Below are 18409 nucleotides of genomic sequence, written 5' to 3'. Positions count from 1 at the left end.
CCAAAGTGACGGGTGGGAGAGTCTGAGGCTATTTTCCCCTTTTCACACCTTTCCTTTTTCTAAAGGCAATGGTATGCAGGAAGGTGCGGATGGTTTCTCCCAAGGAGTACTGCAGCCCACTATAGCAAGAGCGGCCTGGCCAAACGTTTTTACTGGGGGAGCAGTTTCTTTTCTCTAACAGCTTCATATCCCATTGCCAATCTGCCTCCCCTTCCCGCTCTTAGTGGTTTGTATGTTTGGCATGCCCAGGCCCTGCTCTCTCCACTGAAGAGGAGGTAGGGAAGGAGTCTGGGGAGTTGCTAGGTGATGGCTTTTCTGGCTTGCTGTGTAAAACCACTCTGCAATATTCCCATTCTGTGGCTTTGTTCTAGGGCCTTTCCTCAATCTCCACCAGTCCTGCCTGCTGTACAGAGTAGGGATGTACAAAGTTGTTTAAAACAGTAACCTTGTAACTGCTAAAATTCCTAGTGCTTACACGGTTAAATGAGCTGCAGGCTCTGCATTATAAAGCTTATATAATAAAGCAGCTTTTTTCAACCAGTGGTGCGAAGTCTGGGAGGTACGTCAACAACTGAAATTTGGAGAACTGAATTTTTGTTTTAAGTTTTACAGCATTTTATTTTGTACTTTATACACACAAAAATGTCATTGCCCACCCAGCTACGATTAAGTTGTTTAAACAAATGAGTTGCAATGGTAGAAAATTTTGTCTGAAAACTGTAGGTACTGGTGGTACTTATATATATTTATATTTTTAAAGGGATACTTTATCAAAAAAGGTTGAGAAACACTGTAATAAAGTACTGCAGAGCCTGCAGTGAAGTTGGTTCCAGGAAGCCAACTAGTAACGGTAATAGAAACCAATGAGGCCTATCGGTTAATCATTTAAACGGTTACACCTTTACGGCCCTACGGGTACGTCTAAACTACAGGCTTTTGTTGACAGAAGTTTTGTCGACAGATACTGTCGACAAAGCTTCTGTCGACAAAGAGCGTCTAGACTACATCCAGTTCTGTCGACAAAGTAAGCCGCTTTGTCGACATGGCAGTGTAGACGCAAAGGACAGTGTAGCTACAATAATGCCTTCTGTCGACAGAACCCTGTCGACAAAGCGTTATTCCTCGTAGAATGAGGTTTACAGCCGTCGACAAAACTGCTGAGTTCTGTCGACGTTATGTCGACAGAACTCAGTGGCAGTGTAGACGCAGGTTTAGTTTTGTCGACAAAAGTCCACTTTTGTCGACAAAACCCTGTAGTCTAGACACACCCTAGTATGGAGGGGCAAGAGAGAGGGAGGGTTATGCCATTATGGCACTAGCAAGTCCCTCAACACATGCCCCTTATTCCTCTTAGCTGTCTTCCCTGCTTGCTGATGGCACAGGGACATGAGGCCATGGCATATGCTGCTGAGGGAATGCTCCATGGCTACGTCTACACTGGCACCCTTTTCCGGAAATGCTTAAAACGGAACAGTTTTTCTGTTATAAGTATTTCCGGAAAAGTACGTCTAAATTGGCAGGATGCTTTTCTGGAAAAGCACTTTTTCCAGAAAAGCGTCCGTGCCAATGTAGATGCGCTTTTCCGGAAAAAAGCCCCAATCGTCATTTTCGCGATCGGGGCTTTTTTGCAGAAAAGACTACTGTGCTGTCTACACTGGCCCTTTTCCGGAACAGTTTTTCCGGAAAAGGACTTTTGCCTGAATGGGAGCAGCATAGTTTTTCTGGGAAAAACACTGACAATTTTACAGTAGATCGTCATTGCTTTTCCGGAAAAGCAAGTGACCAGTGTAGACAGCTCGCAGCTTATTCCGGAAAAGCGGCTGCTTTTCCAGAATAAGTGGCCCAGTGTAGACACAGCCCATGTGAGGGTATTTAAAAGCCTTGCAAAATGACCAATCCGGTAAAGAAACATCCAGCCTTGGCCCCTCAAAGCAAGGCTGCCTGCTCCCACCTGGCAGAAATGAAGCAGGCTGACTCAGCCCTCAAGCCCTTTCCGTCCCTACTCAGTTCCACCCCAACCCAGCTGGGTCTAGCGCAGTCGCTCTGACAAAAGCCCCAACTCCTCTTCCTGGGTTCTAGCGGGCAGACCCAGCAGCGGGGGGGGGGGGGGGGGGGGTCGTCTCTGGAGAGCAGGTGCAGAACTATACTCAACTCTGGCAGGGGGGAGGCTTGTTCCTCTGAGACCTCTTACAATGATGGTGTCTCTCCTGCAAGCACTGGTGTCATATGCTACCCCTAAATGTGGGAACTGTAAAATTTGTGACACCCCTCCCCCACAACAGCCCCAAATTAGCTACAATACACCACATTCCATTCCAACACTGATCCTCCATCAGCCCTGGCTGTATTGGATTTACATAACCACACTTCAGATTCCTTCCCCTTCCTGGCATGAGCTGTATATACACATATCAATAGTTAACAGTTAATTATCTTGCAGAGCTAAACAATTGGAGTGAGCATACCCACCCCCCAGGGCAGCTCTCCTTTTAGCTGGCTGATACCAAGCAGTACTTTAGCTCCTGCTTACACATGCTCCACTGCTTCCGTCTGTCCCAGCAGAGTGGTGCCCCAGAAATACTGGTGCCCTAGGCAATTGTCTATTTTGCCTATGCCTAAGGACAGCCCTGGTCTCTGCCATCTCGCCAGGCTGCATGGCAGGTGCGTCTCACTGCACAGAGCTGAGCTTCCCCCACCTGATCATTAGAATCCCTTTGTTTGCCTGATCTCTGCATGGTGCCAATAATCAGGCTCATGTTGCTTCAGTGTCTGTCCCCTCTTGGCCCTCACTGTCCCCTCAAATTCTTTAAGGAAAATGCTGAGGATCAAAATCCCAAACACCCCATCTGCCTTCCTGTATTTTAGCCCTGGATGGCTAGAGCTGGGATCATATTACCCGACAGCCTCTTTGCTGTCATGGCTGTGCAGGTGACCAGTGGCTCAGAGCCCATACGGTTCTTGGAGGCTCTGGCAAGGCAGGCTGGTGTTCTCGGATTACGGCTTTGTCCTTCAAAGGATGATTGGGGTTCCTTTCCATGCCTCTCTGCGGGACTTAGAGGCACAGAAGAGAGGTGACTTAGAAAAATGAGGACCAGTGGAGGTTGTAGGGCTAAACCAGTTTGTATTGGTGAGCTGCTTTGAGTTCTGGGGAGGGAGAGAGGGAGGGAGGGAGCTGTTGCAATGTTACATGTTTCCTGAACCGCTTTGGTGTGAAAATTGGTTTGGAAATACGGGGGACAGGGCTATTTTGTGAAATTTCTATCCTTCTGCTTCCCTCTCTAGCAGGAATGCCAGAGGCATCCCAGTGGAGGTATTTTAAGGCTGGAGATATCCATGGCACATGTTGCCCCAAAATGCTCATTTAGAGTGGCTTCTTTTCATTATAGAGTTATATCAATCTAATTTCCTTGTGTAGACCAGGCCTTCAGCCCAAAGCATGGTAGAATAGATTGATCTGACACCTCCTCTGATAATAATGACGATACCTAGCTCTTATCCATGCATCTCGGGTGGCTTTACAGAAGAAGTAAGCATTATCATTGCTGAACTACAGATGGAGAAGCTGAGGCACAAGATGGTGACAAGGCTGGAGCAAGATCACCCAAAAAGCCAGTGGTGCAACTGAGACTCTCCTAACTTAAAGCCCAGTGCTCTAGCCACTAGGCAGCATGGATGTTTGGGTTGAATTTTGAGAGAAGGGTTTTGGCTATCTCCTTTAGTTTTTGTATGGAACTAAAAATGTGTTAAAAGAAGGTTTAGGTTGCACTGTCAACCTCTGAAAAGTCACGTACCAGAATTAAGGTTGATTGTGCTGCTTTAATTTGGCCCCCTCGTGTGTATGCATGATACAGTTTTAATTAAATGATTGCCTTCTTTTTTTTTTTTTTTTTTCCTCCCATAGGTCCTCTGAATCCTTCACTGCGCAGGATGGATAGTTCTCACTGACTGGGTAGCTATTTATATTTCTTTTTATCCTTCTCATTCATTGTGTAGCCCCATGCATTATTTACTGTCTACCATCCAAACCCTGCCTTGATAAAGAATTATTAATTTCCTCATGGGCTTTTCTATGGTGCTCTCCTTATTGAATTATTGAATTGAAGCCAGTTCAGTGTTTGTTCACTATACCCTGGAGAGGGAAAGTGGTGTATTAGCTGCATTTTAAACATGGGCAATGAGGTCCAGAGATTGAAGCCAAAATCTAATCTTTTGTGTCCAGTGTGAGAAGCAAGTTCTTTGCATTTTATAGTGTCATGTCCAAAGCTTCTGAGGTGGCCTGGGTGAATGGGTGGTGGTTTTTAAAAAATTTTGGTGACCTACATTTCATTTCGACCCACCAATGACTGATGAGCTATACTTGCGCTCCAGTCTTGTTTGAGTTTTACCCAGTGTTTGGATGATCTATTGTTAACCCAGCTGGTCACATATTTTTTTTAATGGTGATGCTTAATAATAATCCACTGCTCAGAACTTAGTCTGTGTCTTTATGCTGCCTTTGTGTGTGTGTGTGTGGGGGGGGGGGGGGGGGGGGCGGGCAATGCAGATGTCAAGGAAACTGAAAGGAGGAAGATGCAGTGATTGACAGGAGATAAGGGAGGGATCTGGTTGGGATGGGGTTGGTCATAAAGATCTCCTTGAAACTGTCGCTTGATGAGCTGATCATACCACTGAACCTGCTTACCTGCTCTGTGGGTTGCCCCACCACCCTGTCCTACTGAGGCAGAACCCCCAGTTACCCCCAGCAAAGAGTTGGGGTAAGCGCCCACAGCAGAGCAGCACAGACACTGGGAAGGCTCAGTCATAGGTATTTGACACTGTACCCAGGGGCACAGCCCCATTGGGACCAGAACTCTAGATAAATCCATCTTACCCTGTATACAAATTTTATATCAGGGAAGCTCATAAATTGTTTGCTGCCTTTATCAATGAAAACGACATAAGCACAGCTGTTACCCCTCAGGTAAAAATTAGCTACAATTACACTGGGTTTGCTAATACACAAGAGTATTAAATATAGAAGTAGGATTCAAATGGTTGCAAGTGATAACAGACAGATCAAAGTGAGTACCTAAGCTAAACAAAACAAAGCATGCCAGCTAAGCTTAATCATCTAAGAAACTTGTTGCATGCAATTTCTTACCCTAATGCAGGGGGGTCTCCAACCTTTTTAAGCACAAGATCACTTTTTGAATTTAAGTGCAATGTAAGATCTACCTCAGATATAAACACCGTTGCTCCTTCTCCTTCCTGCCCCTTCTCCGAGGCCCCATCCTGCTCGCCCCATCCTCTCTCTCTTGCCCATCCTCTCTCTCTTTCACCAGGCTGTGGCAGAGGGTTGGGGTGCAGGCTCTGGTCTTGGATTAAGGGATCTGGAGTATGAGAGGGACTCTGAGCTGCTCTTGGGGCAGGCAGGTGGGATGTAGGGAGGGGGTTCTAGGTGCAGGCTCTGGGACAGCATTTGGATGAAGGGGTCTAGGGCAGCAGCTTGGGGTATGGGAGGGGGTTCATGACTGGGGTAGGAGTTTGGGATGTGGGCTCCAGCTGGGCACTGCTATTGGCTCCTGGTTGTGCAGTGGGGCTAAGGCAGGCTCACCCCTAGCCCTGGCCTTGGCGTACTCCCTAAAGCAGCCTGCAAACTCCACGTCAAGTCCTGTTGTGCCCCCTCTCTGTTCTGTGGAGAAAGGACACAGAGTGGGAGGGGACCACTTGATATCATCACCCTTCCTCTCCCCCCCCCCCCCCCGTTCTGCACAGAAAGTAGGAGTCTCCCTGGGGGAGGGGCAGCTCCAAGACAAAGACCAGGAGATAAGCAGCAGCTGATGTGCCAGCACTTGGTAGCTTCCCAGCCAAACCAGTCTGGATCCCCTGTCAGAGGCTCCAAGATCTACCAGTAGATCCCGATCCACTGGTTGGTGACCACTGCCCCAATGGTAGTTCTCCTCTTTTCTCACAAGCTAGGCCTAGTTTCCCAGAGTCATCTGGGTGGTAAGCAGGAGCTATCTTGGTGGTTGGCTGTCACCAGACACCCCCCTCTTATTTGGTTCCCTGCCTATAAAACTGGTTTTGCTTAAGGTGGGAATCCTTTGTGTTCAGCTTCAACCCTTTCACCTGCTCTCCCCCCCCCCCCCCCTGAAGAGTACCACATCCAAAATGGGTTCCAGCATCAGGTGACCTGGCCACATGTCTTACAAGGACTAACTCTACTCCAGGCTTCCAGGAAGCCAAGACTATTCACAGATCATTGTCCTGAGCACCAGGCCATTAAGTTCCTTGGGTAGTACTAACGGCCCTCATTAGCACCTCTAGATATATAAATGAGGTTATACTTCATAGTTCTAACTTTGAAAAAAGAATGATATATTCACACAAATAGAATATCCACACTTAGGGGATTACAAGCTTTCCAGTGATAGGTTACATGCCATGTTTTGCATAAAGCATATTTGTTAGGCCTATTCATATTTAAAAACATTCTTCCATAAAAATATGGTGTGCAGCATCACTCCGGTTATGTCTTTGAGAGAATTATGGAGGCAGAAACAGTGGGTTTTGGATGTGGGCAGGGTATCTAGGGCAAGAGAAAGCCTTTGTCACTTAGGGCACATCTACACAGCAGGGCTAAACTCGAAATAAGCTACATAATTTGAGCTATGTTAATTGTGTAGCTTAAGTTGAAATATCTTATTTCGACTTTTGGCGCTGTCCACCCAGCAGTTATTTTGAGAGAGCACTCTTCCCCCGACTTCCTTTACTCCTTGTATGATGAAGGTTGCAGGAGTTGGAGTAAGCAGTCCTCCAGCTGAACATTATTTTGACATTGTCAAAATAACTGCTTGTGTGTAGACGCAGACTGTTATTTTGGACTAACGTCGGTTATTCTGAAATAACGCTGCTCCGAACAGGCCCTCTTGGTCCCAAAGGACCAGCCACAGTCTCAGGCTACTTTACACTTTAGATCTTACCCACAAGAGCACGCTGGGCCAATCCTTTACAACAGTGGTTCCCAAACTTTTTGGCATCACACCCCCCTCTTTGATTTTTGAAAAACCCTCACGCCCCCCTTCCAAATAGAAGCAAAACTTGTTGAGCAAAAGGAAAAAAGGAACTGAACAGGGCAGCAAAACTTGATGGGGGTGGGGGGGGGGGACTGAGTCGCCTCGTGCTCCCCCCCCCATTGGGGCATGCCCCCAATTTGGGAACCCATGCTTTAGAATCTAAAATCTAAAGGTGTATTAATAAAAGAAAGAAAAGGTTGTGAGGGAGATTGTTAAAGAGAACACATTATATCCATCAGTCACCAAGTGTTTGATGCAGGCTCTTAGCAGAGATATTACAAACTGCCAGCTTAAAAGTCTTTAGTGTTAGCCTCATGGCACCTTTACATTCCTGGTGTCTTCCATTTTCGTTCCCCTTGCAGCTTTCCAGACTGCTACAAGCTTCCACACTGTCAGTAGGCACCACAGTTATCTCACTCTTATGCTCTCCTTGTGTCCTGGCTAGGGTGGAATCCTGATCACACAGTTACTTCACCCCTCTCCTGGCGACAGGCGAAACACAAGCACCAGAACTCTATGATCTCTGGGATCCCAATATGACACGGACTGGACCTACCTGGGGGAGAAGAAGAAAGATATTCCCCTCACACACCAGAGCCTAGGGGGTCTTAAGTTAGTAGATTTTTGTGTGCTCCAGCCCCACAGGAGGATAGCGTGAGGGCTGAGAAACACAGTATGGGCTTCCCGATGCTGGGTGGGTGGAAGCCCCCAGGCGTGGGGGCTGGATCCAGGCAAACCAGGGGACACCTCTGGTCCCTGGGCCTTAGGTTTTGGAGGAAAAATTGCTGCCTTTTATTTAAAACTAATAAAAGAAAGTTCTTCTTCACACAGCATGTAGTCAACCTGTGGAACTCCTTGCCAGAGGAGGCTGTGAAGGCTAGGACTATAACAGAGTTTAAAGAGAAGCTAGATAATTTCATGGGGGTTAGGTCCATAAAAGGCTATTAGCCAGGGGATAGAAATGGTGTACCTGGCCTCTGTTTGTCAGAGGCTGGAGAAGGATGGCAGGAGACAAATCGCTTGATCATTGTCTTCGGTCCACCCCCTCTGGGGCACCTGGTGCTGGCCACTGTTGGCAGACAGGCTACTGGGCTAGATGGACCTTTGGTCTGACCCAGTATGGCAGTTCTTATGCCTTGCCCATCTCGAAGGCATTGGAGAGTGAGACATCCAGGAGGTGTTAGAGGGAAACAGGCCAGGACCGGCGAAGCAGGTCTGAGAGTTCTTGGACCCATCCCTAAGTGACATGTGTTTCAGAAAGGTGGGTGAAGCTCATATGCAAACAAAAATGTGTCTGTTAATAAGCCTGGCTCCTTGAATTTTGTGCAGGCCTTTCGAGGTCTCTTCCATCCCTAATCTTCTGTGATTCTATGATTCACAAGTTGGATTCTTGTATACATCAGTGTGCTACCCTGCTTACTAGTGTGTGTGTGAGAGAAAGCAACAGTATGTCTGTTGAATTGGAGAAAACTCCATGCACAGTTTTATAAATAGGTTTAACGCTTTACAATTACAGATTATTATTTAATCAAGTTAATTGGCATTACAGGTTTCTCACTGAATTCATTAACAATTTGTATTTAACCAAGTATAACTAAGCAAGATTGGTTTGATTTTTGAATATCCGACATTCATGATTTAATCTATAGAATAAAATTAAACATTCAAAAATATTTGATGAAATTTGAATAATGAACACATTTTGAGGAAATCTTAATCTGCTAGGGGATAACTTGCAAAAAGAAAACCACTAAAATGTATTAATCTCAAATGGTTTGTTTGATATAGTTGTCATCCTTGCACTGGAAATGGGGGAAAATGAGGCACAGAGAAGTAATTTTGCCTAGTTAAATTAGCAAACCTGTGACAGAGCTGAACACAGAACGCAAATCTGATTTTCAGGCTGCTTCTCTGACTACTAGGCAATATAACCTTCCCAACATATTAGAATCTGGAAAGCACAGTAGCTTTCAAGTTCAAGTATTGGGGGAAAAGTATGTTTCCATAAGGAGAAATGAGATGCAGAGAAATTACGTGATGTGTCCAAGGTCACACACACATCAAAGAATCTCAGAATCCTAAGGCTGGAAGAGACCTCAGGAGGTCATTGAGTAAACCTCCAGCCCAAAGCAGGACCAATCCCAACTAAATCATCCCAGCCAGGGTTTTGTCAAGCCGGGACTTAAAAACCTCTAGGAATGGAGATTCCACCCCCTCCCTCTGTAACTCATTCCAGTGCTTCACCACCTTCCCTAGTAAAATAATATTTCCTAATGTCCAACCTAGACCTCCTCCACTGCAACTTGAGATCATTGCTCCTTGTTCTGCCATCTGTCACCACTGAGAACAGCCTCTCTCCATCTTCCTAGGAACCCCACTTCAGGTAGTTGAAGGCTGCTATCAAATCCCCCCTCACTCTTCCCTTCTGTAGTCTAAGATCAAATCCCTCAGCCTCTCCTCATAGGTCATATGCTCCATCCCCCTAATCATTTTGGTTGCCCTCCGCTCGACCCTCTCCAATGTGTCCACATCCTTTCTGTAACTGGGCACCCAGAATTGGATGCAGTAGTCCAGATGTGGCCTCACCAGTGCTGAATAAAGGGGAATAATCACTTCTCTGGATCTGCTGGCAATGCTCCTCCTAATGCACCCTGATATGCCATTACCCTTCTTGGCTACAAGGGCATAGTGTTGACTCATATCCAGCTTATCATCCACTGTAATTCCCAGGACTTTTTCTGCCAAACTGCTGCTGCTTAGCCAGTTGGTCTCCAGCCTGTAACAGTGCTTAGGATTCTTCCATCCCAAGTGCAAGACTCTGCAATTTGTCTAGGTCACTCTGGACCCTATTCCTACCCTCCAACGTATCTACCTCTTCCCCTAGTTTGGTGTCCTCTGCAAACTTGCTGAGGGTGCAGTTCATCCCCTCATCCTGGTCATTAATAAAGATGTTGAACAAAACTGGCCCTGGAATCAATCCTTGGGTCACGCAGCTTGAAACCGACCGCCAGCCAGACATCGCGCCATTGATCACTATCCATTGGGCCCGACAATCTAGCCAGATTTCTCTCCACCTTACAGTCCATTTATCCAATCCATACTTCCTTAACTTGCTGGCAAAAATACTGCCGGAGACCGTATCAAAAGCCTTGCTAAAGTCAAGGTATATCACGTCCTTCACCTTCTCTGTATCCACAGAGCCTTGTTGTAGAAGGCAGTCAGGTTGGCCAGGCATCAGTTGCCCTTGGTGAATCCATGTTGACTATTCCTGATCACTTTCATAGAATCATAGAGCTGGAAGAGACCTCAGGAGATCATCAAGTCCAGCCCCCTGCCCTAGGCAGGACCAATCCCAACTAAATCAACCCAGCCAGGGTTTTGTCAAGCCAAGACTTAAACACCTCTAGGGATGGAGATTCCACCACCTCCCTAGCGAACCCATCCCAGTGCTTCACCAGCCTCCTAGTGAAATAGTTTTTCCTAATATCCAATCTAGACCTCCCCCACTGTACCTTGAGACCATTGCTCCTTGTTCTGCCATCTATCCCTTTCCTTTTTTTCCAAGTCTACAAAATGGATTCCTTTGCTCATTGTGTAATTTTGACTGGTTCTTGTGCCCCCTTTCTGCTTTGTTCTGCCCTCTGGTCTCATTTTTGGAGGGGTACCCTTTCTGGCACGGTGAGCATTTTGAATGTTTTACTTTCTGAGGTGAATTAGGCCTGTGCATGTTAAGGCTAGGAGATTTTCAGCAGAAAACCGGCGTTTCTGCTTTTTAAATAAAGTTTAATCCACAGAGGTTTTGCCCTCCTTAAATAATTTACAAAATAAAGCAGATCTGGTTGAGAGGAAGAATGTCTTAATTTTAAAACCACAGACACGGGAAACTACAGAGACAGTTCTTTCTTTCTTTCTTTAAAAAAAAAAAAGGGAAACAAAAGATTTCTCCCCCTCTGCTCCCAAGGACTGTCACCATATAAATACCAACAGTTGGGGGTCTGGAGAGGAGAATGCAGCCTTAGGATAAGCCACTGCTCTGTTGAGCCAATCAGAAGAGGTTTTTTAAAGCTGTTCCCTTTTAAGACCTTGTGCCAGGACCCTTGATTATGCTAACTCACTGTGAGCTCAGCAGTTTTCAACCAGCATGCTCTCCTATTCTGCCCTATCTATATTTAGAACTGTTAAATGTCATACTTCAGTAATAGTTCCTTGAAACAAATAAAAACAAACCCAGGGCAGTTTTGTAGAAATAGTGGTTTTAAAAGCAAAATGCAGGACAATGTAGCACTTTAAAGACTAACAAGATGGTTTAGTTCTTCCTGGATGCAAAAGCAACCTAAACTGTTCTAAATACTGAAGCCTAATTTAACTGGAAGAGCAGATAACTTTTGTTTCTACCAGAGATATGGTCCTGACTTTTGCTAAAAACTGTTCAACAAAGTAATTTGATGAAACAAAAATTTAAAACAAACTGCTTTGTAGCTGTCCTATAGATTTTTTTAAAGATAAAATGACCCAAGTTCATGTTTTGGACCTAGTGAAATAAAAATGACACTTGTAAATTAGGGCAAAAACAGAACCTTTTGCTAAAGAATTGAGCCACTTCAGACTAGTGAAGGAGAGACTAGTCTTGTCCAAAGAAAGATACACCACAATGGTTCCTTCTTCCTTTAAAAAAAAAAACACCTTAATTTTGGTAGTTGAATATTTAAGCACAGAATTAAAATGATAGATCAAAAGAGATATGATAAAGTTTAAAAAATAATGTAAACATATTTTACATGCTAAAGATATGCTAAGAAAAAGAAATTATTAATTTCCAAAACTAAATAATTATAATCTGTGACACAAAGAATTGTCATTTATTTATCTGAATACATTATATAGTAAGAAGAAGCCTTGTAAAATGGTTTACAAGACTATAAATTGTGAAGAATAAAGCTTCACATAGAATCATAGAATCATAGAATAATAGGACTGGAAGGGACCTCGAGAGGTCATCGAGTCCAGCCCCCCGCCCTCAAGGCAGGATCAAGCTCCGTCTACACCATCCCTGACAGATGTCTATCTAACCTGTTCTTAAATATCTCCAGAGAGGGAGATTCCACCACCTCCCTTGGCAATTTATTCCAATATTTGACCACCCTGACAGTTAGGAATTTTTTCCTAATGTCCAATCTAAACCTCCCCTGCTGCACTTTAAGCCCATTACTCCTTGTCCTGTCCTCAGAAACCAAGAGGAACAAATTTTCGCCTTCCTCCTTGTGACACCCTTTTAGATATTTGAAAACCGCTATCATGTCCCCCCTTAATCTTCTTTTTTCCAAACTAAACAAGCCCAGTTCATGAAGCCTGGCTTCATAGGTCATGTTCTCTAAACCTTTAATCATTCTTGTCGCTCTTCTCTGTACCCTTTCCAATTTCTCCACATCTTTCTTGAAATGTGGCGCCCAGAACTGGACACAGTACTCCAGCTGAGGCCTAACTAGTGCAGAGTAGAGCGGCAGAATGACTTCACGAGTTTTGCTTACAACACACCTGTTGATACAACCTAGAATCATATTTGCTTTTTTTGCAACAGCATCACACTGTTGGCTCATATTCAACTTGTGGTCCACTATGACCCCTAGATCCCTTTCCGCCATGCTCCTTCCTAGACATGAATAGCAATATTTTATTAAACTCTAATATAAATAAGAGTGATGATGATGATGATGATAAGACATGTCACTGCTTTCTTGATTTTCAAAGGAGCTCTTTAAAAGCAAAATATTTATTTGCTTTTTAGAGTTTTGCCTAAATGAATTGACTAGCTTACCAAAAAAAAAAAAAAAAAAACCCACCAAAGACTGCCCTAATTGTAAAGAAAACTTTACAATTTAGGACAGAGATTCTTAATTGCAAAAGCCACAGTTGATTGATTCATAGGTAAGGCTCTAGCCTCTCCTTTCACCCTGCCCCTAATTCACCCCTTTTCCTTTCCTGACTTCTCAGTTTAAAATGGTCATCTTTGGCATCTGCTGTGCTCTTTTGCTAACCATACAGTTTCTAATCGTGTGAAATAAAATGTTAAACTTTAACGTAAAACCAGGACATGGGGATGGCCGAGTTGTCCTGGCTTGTAGGAGAATAGTGAGAACTCATTTAAATATTCGTGAAACACGCCTGTAGGTAGCAATTCTTTGTTAGTTTTCATGGGCAAGCGCTGGTTGTACAGAACCAGTTGCCCCCTTTGTGACGTTATTTCCTCCATACCATAGACTTCAGAAATGATTAATAAAATTGTTAACGAAAACATTGGGGAGTTACATGTTTGGCGATCTTTTGGTAGCAGTACCCCCCCCCCCCCCGCAAAGGAACAATTAAATGTGTTTGGTTTCATCTCTCGTCACCTTCAAGGGGACCTAAAGAATTATTTCTGGTTTTAGATAACACCTGACATTTTATTTTATACAGGCTGTAACCTGAGATGCTTTGTAACATTCAGTAACGAGAAATTACTGGAAGCAGAAGTGTTAATGGTGATTAACTCTGTAATGTAGTAGGCCTGGGAGGAAATGAACAGGTCCAGCAGACATAGAGGCAATGATTTAAGAGAGGTTCAAGGGCTACCGAGAAAGATGCCGATGAATATAGGGGACTGTTGTCAGAGTAATGGGCCAGTCGTATGCCTTTGTTGTTGACCCAGGGAGAGGAATCGTTTTTGGGTCAGGGGACACTGACCTGCAGAAAAACCCCAACTGAGAAGTGGAAAAGGAACAGCACTCACTTCATTGCCCTCCAAGGGGGAATGACCTACTGAGGCTCAGGGCTTACTCCCAGGGGCAGGTTAATTGTCCTGGGGCTGGTACCTTTTGTGGACCCGCTCTGGGGTGGTGCCAAAAATATGGGGTTCAATGTGTGGGGGGCAGGGATGCTGGGGAGAGGGCTGGAGGTAGGCATGCAGGGCTTGGGCGGGAGGGTGCAGGGGTGGGGGTACCAGAGGTGGAAGGGCACTGGTGTGCCTACCTGATGCAACTCCTGGGGCAGAGGGTGGGAAGGGGCACAGATAGCTCCACACAGATCTGCTGCTCCTATTGGCTGCATTTCCTGGCCAATGGGAGCGACATTCCAGCTCTGGGATGGAGTGTGAATCAGGTGATTCACAGCTTCTCCAAAAGTGCTGGGAGGGTAGAGGGAGGCGTAGGAAGTGTGGGGCTCTGGTGCCCCATTGTGCGAGAGGTACGTGGCGGGGGGAAGCCAGGGGTCCGAGGGCCACAGGTTGCCCACCACTGCCTTAAACAGAAGCCCCTTGTTGCTTAGGGAGGGAGCTCAACAGAGCTTTCTAATGATAGCCCTGAATGATGGGCAGAACCCGTGTATAAAAGATGAGCCTGTTGATTAAAGATGGAAGCCCCTGAAGAAGAGGCTTGTGATTAACCAGCATGAGAACAAAGGAGGCCCTTTTGCTTTGCCTGGGGTGACTGCTCCCATTGACTGCGTCCTTTATAATGAATCGCACCAGTGTTCTCTGCCTTGCAGATGTCCCCAGCTCTGTATGTTTCACAGGCAGGCAAATGGCTCCGGTGTGACAGGCTGGTTCTGTGTGATGCACAGAAAGGGCTGATGATCTGGTGTGTGTGTGTGTGTGTGTCCCACGTGTGTGACTTTAATGGAACGGGCTTGTTTCAACCTCGGGCTTGTTCCAGTCTTTCTGCGGAGCCCTCAATTACAGTGCTTCCAAATGAACTATTAGCAACAGAAAATGGCTCTTCTGAGGCTTTTGAGCAGACCCATTTGTTTTGGTTGTGCGTTACAGCTTGCAGGCAGGAACTTGGAAACACAACTGATTCAGCCACTCTGTGGCGGAGGGGTGATGTCACTAGAATTAACCTGTGAGCAGGGCTATCCCTACCAGTGCTGGTGCCCCACGCAATGGGCAGTGGAGGGAGTGGCTGCTCTGTGGGGCAGAAGCTGGGGGGTGGGAGGGGCAAGGGATTGCCAGTTCGACCCCCATGTCATTTGCTGCAGGGACATCCGGTCTGTTCGGTCCTGGAGAGTTGGAAACCCTGTCAGGAGCAGGGTGGGGGAGAGGCTCACCTGCAGCCACAGGGAGCAGGTGGGCCGTGGGCAGGAGGACTCTCGAGGAGGAGGGGGCAGCTGTGCTGCTGGCCGGAGAGAAGTGGAGCTGTGGAGGGGATGCTGCTGCTGCTTTCCAGCCGCCCCCTGCTCTTCAGGCCTCTGACCCACGATCGCTGCCGCCTAGTGAGTGAGGCCCGGCGGGGTCTGCCAAGCCAGCACTGAGCCCATGGCCGGGGCGCGGCTGGGGGCTGGGGCAGGGAGCCACCAGGGCCCATACGCAGCACACAGTTGCATAGGACACCAGGATATTTAGGACAGTTTGGTGCCCTAGATTTCATGGTGCCCCCCATGGTTGCATATGGGGAGGGCTGGCCCTGTCTGGGGCATTGAAGCCGGTTCCCCATTCCTGTGGACCTTTCAGCCCTGGCACCCATTCCATTCCTGCAGTCTGGTTTAACATTCTTCATGCAGCATTGCAAGGACTTACTCTGTCTGCTACGCCCCTCTTCCCTCTCTCCTCATGGGGCTCATTTGGGACAGCCAGTGAGAAGAGACCATGTTCATCTTCAGACCAGTTGCAACCTCAAACCTTCCTGTCTGGCTCTGGAGTGCCGATTGGGGGGCGAGGGGGTGTCTTTGTTTTGTTTCGTTTCGTGCTCTGTCCTTCATGGGAGAAGTTGTGTGAAATATTTTTAAAGAGCTGCCATGTACTGCCAAATATTGCAAATGGCAATGGGAGCCCTGCTGAACTGTTGTCTTTTTACTTTTCCCCAGCATGGCTGATTTTCCAAGATGTTTCTGTGAAAAGCAGAAACTGTCTCCTCTCCCTCACGGTCATTTCTCTCCTGCCTGAATCATGCAGTGAGAGACATCTGAATTATCTCCATGGAGGCCAATGGGGGCTCTTCTCCTCCAAGACTGAGGGGGGAAAACCTATCTGGGTAAAATCAGAGCACATCTGAGCATTTATCTGAGATCTGATCCAAGCTGGAATTAATCCCACAGCTCGGGAGTTGAATTTAGGAAGCAGCAAGGTCCTTTATTCATCTCCGCTGTTACATAATGTGATCTGATCTCCTGTGTATCTAATGTCCCCATCACCATCAAGTCTATCCAGGCGTGAAAGTAATCAGAATAAAGCAACTCTTCTACCTCATGATGAGCTAGGGCTGGAGAGCTTTTTGTCAGCCCATGGATCAGCCAAGTTTCCCTAGCACTGGGTTCTGATCCTTTCAAACAAGAAAAACAAGTCCCTGTCCGAGGTTGAAGGATTTTGCCATTCGTTCTAGCCAGATGTTCAAAATTTCTCTCGTTGTGTCGTCTTAAAAGAGCTCCGTCTTTCAAACTGCCACTGCCCAGCAGCTCTGTGGAGGTGTCTTTCTGCGGCGACAGCCCGTTTGTAGATCTCTCTCCGCTAGGAGAGGTCGTGGATGAAGTTGCGTGAGGCTGGTACCGTTCTGTGACTTACGAGCTGATCAGCCGCCGTGGAGTTGCTGAGTCTGTAGCTGCTGATCTGTGCACTGATGCAGGGCAGCAAGAAATGCCTGGTTCTTGGTCTCTAACAGACAAGTGACATAAGAACGGCCACGCTGAGTCAGCCCAGGATCCTGTCTTCTGACAGTGGCCAATGCCAGGTGCCCCACAGAGAATCAGAGTTGTCCCTAACCGTTCTGGTGCCCTTTGCATCCTGATCACCTGCAACCTTTGTCGGAATCAAGGGTTGCGGGAACAGGAGCTGGCAGGGGCAGGAGCAGGGCAGGGAGGCAGCAGGGGTCAGCCCTGGGGAGTGAGAAGTGGAGTGACCTGGATCCAGCCCACTCCGCTGCCCCAGCTCCCAGCCAGCCCCATGGTCGGTGATGTGTTTCTCACAGCTGTGAATCTGGTAGGGCTCTATGGATCTCACAGGCCAGAGGACTCCCCTGAATTCAGATCTGTTGAATTAGAGCAGGTCTCTTTGAAAAGCATCTAATCTGGATTTACCAGTTGCTGGTGATAGAGAATCAGTCCCAGTCCTCTGTAGGTAGGGTGGCTGCATCATGGTCCACCCACATGAGCGGTGTTAGATGGTGGCGTGTGGCCATCTGTAAACAAGGGGATTCATTGCTCGGTGATCCAGAGGAGCTGTGGGTCTCACCCCGAGCTCTGCATCTCGTTTGGGCAGGAGGCGGTGCTTAGTTTGTACAGAAGGAGGTGCTGGGACTCAAGCAATTTTTTTGCATTCTTAACTGATGCTGCAAACCCAGGGGTGTTGGAGCCGTGCATGGCCCAGCCCCGAGGAGCCTGACCAGCCCTGGCACAAAATGAGCCCTGGTAGGAGGCAGACGTAGAGTGTCTCTGTCCCAGATCAGAGGGGAGGCGGTGCTGGCTCGGTGCTTGAAGAGCTCTGCCTTTTGGCAGGCCGCTGAGAGAAGCCCAGTGGGGAGCCCACTTCTTGCTCAGCTGGCAGAGTGATTCCGGAGGAGCCGTTTGCTCTGTTGTTGGCACATTGCAGCTTGCCAGCGCTGAGGGCTGTGTCAGGCAGGCCACGTGCTTGGAGCCACTGCGTGGCAGGTCTCAGTGGGACTCTCCCCTTAAAGCAGCACAGGGAGGCGAGTGCAGGGCTTGACTGTGTCTGAGCAGAAAGCCTCAAGATTGGTTTCTTAAGGGTCTTGATAGCCTTGAATCAAAAGTATAATTCACCATTAATATAATCTCAGGGGGTGGGGGTCTAAATGCAGCTGGCTGGGCAGAGAGGAGGAGAGCAGAGCGAATAACAGATTTTTCATCCCACTGGCCAGTCTGAACAAATGAAGTTTTTTTTTTTCAGGGGATGAGGGGTTAACGGAACCTTTCATTTGAATTTAGAGTGTTTTTCACTCAAAAAACCCAGAACATGATTTCATTAACTTTCCAAACAAAAAAGTGCATTCAGACACTCCAAACCTTAGGTTCTGAAAATGTTGGCACAAAACGTTGCGACTTTTGGGGGAAATTTTTGACCTTTTCTGACAATGTGCAATTGGGTGAAACTGACACAGATTTGCAAAATGAGTTGGCCTTGCCAAATCTGTGCTTTTTGATCATATAAAGAAAGCTTAGGATGAAAAATTTAGCTCAGCTTCAGGGGTTTCTCCCCTTTCCTCTCCCTTTCTATCGAGGCATTTGTTGTTCAGTGCCTTTACCATCTCCCTGGCTTCCCCTGGGGGCCTGAGGATAGGGAAAGACTGGCCTATTCGGGATGTTTGCCGTGTGGAGGAGACTCTGTGGGGTGAGTGCACACACCCCTTGGAAGGACCTCCTATGGGCTGGGAGTATTC

General features: G+C 46.9%; 1 protein-coding gene across 14 annotated transcripts in view; it reads left to right on the top strand.

Moving 5' to 3' along the window:
• Positions 1-18409, top strand: part of ST3GAL4 (ST3 beta-galactoside alpha-2,3-sialyltransferase 4) — a 153996-nt gene that overhangs the window by 47125 nt on the left and 88462 nt on the right. For 11 of the 14 annotated variants that reach the window (XM_089773334.1, XM_075909648.2, XM_075909650.2 and 8 more), the window contains one exon: positions 3902-3949. The exons of the other annotated variants lie outside the window; for them this stretch is intronic. The gene's annotated coding sequence lies outside the window, so the exon portion shown is untranslated. The remainder of the gene's footprint in view (positions 1-3901; positions 3950-18409) is intronic. 14 annotated transcript variants of the gene reach the window in all.

This window comes from Pelodiscus sinensis, chromosome 25 (genome assembly GCF_052426305.1).
Source record: "Pelodiscus sinensis isolate ZL-2025 chromosome 25, ASM5242630v1, whole genome shotgun sequence".
Taxonomy (NCBI): Eukaryota; Metazoa; Chordata; order Testudines; family Trionychidae; genus Pelodiscus; species Pelodiscus sinensis.
This window is presented reverse-complemented; position numbering and strand designations above follow the sequence as displayed.